Raw genomic sequence first — 970 nt, 5'->3', positions numbered from 1 at the left:
TGCGGAGTGGTGGGGAGTGGCCTATGTTGTGGAAGAGGGTCTCACCCATGCTGGGCATGGGCTGGGATTAGTGGGTCCCACTGGTGCAGGGTAGCTGGAAGCTCTCCCACACACTGACCCGGCCTGGGCTAGGACTTTATTACCCTTTTTTTTTTAAAAAGAAACATTTATTTGAAAGTATAGCAGTAATAGATATGACATTACAAGCAATATGTATTTAGAAGATCAAAATGACAGGCATTCCTAAGAGACCAGAATGACAAGCATTCCTCCATCATTTTTCTATTCTCTTCTATTTTTTATCAGTGTCTTCTTTAGAAGCACTTAATACTTTTTTCATTACAGTTATCATTTCTTTTTTTACTTCAGAAATTATCTCTGATCTGATTTCCTGTATACTTTTCTTCAGTTGTTTCTTTATATCAGACAGTATTATTTCAGAGATTTCAGGTATGTTATTTGCAATATCTTCTATGCTAGTACCTCCTGCATTTTTTCTAGGTTGGATCTGGGCCTGAGACTGCACTTTGCTCCTTCCCTTTGTCATTTTGTATAGCACTGTCTTCTGTTCCGTGGTGTGGAAATTTGGTAGAGTTATTAATTTAGCACCAGGTGGGATGTACCTAGTTCAAACTTGTCCAGGTGTTGCTTAAGTCTGGCTACTGGGCTCCACTTCTTCCTACTGCAGCCATTGGAAGTGAACCCACTGTGCCACTCTGGCAAGACATTCTTCTCCTGGAACATCTAAGTGGGGCTTGCTCACAACCTCTCTGCACTTCGTTCTGCCCCAGTGTTCTACACCTGCCCTGTCTGATGGAAGTTACAAACAAGTGTCACTTCTTTTAACCTAGTTTGGATAAACCTATCAAAAATTCTGTATTAGATGATGAAAAGTGATGATAACTCCCCCACCTCACAAGAGTTCCAAAGGTATCTATCAGGTTTTAATTTATATTTTACAGTTGACCTT

Source organism: Octodon degus, unplaced genomic scaffold, assembly GCF_000260255.1.
Source record: "Octodon degus isolate 3935 unplaced genomic scaffold, OctDeg1.0 scaffold00243, whole genome shotgun sequence".
In the NCBI taxonomy this organism is placed as follows: domain Eukaryota; kingdom Metazoa; phylum Chordata; class Mammalia; order Rodentia; family Octodontidae; genus Octodon; species Octodon degus.
Note: the sequence above shows the minus strand (reverse complement) of the source record.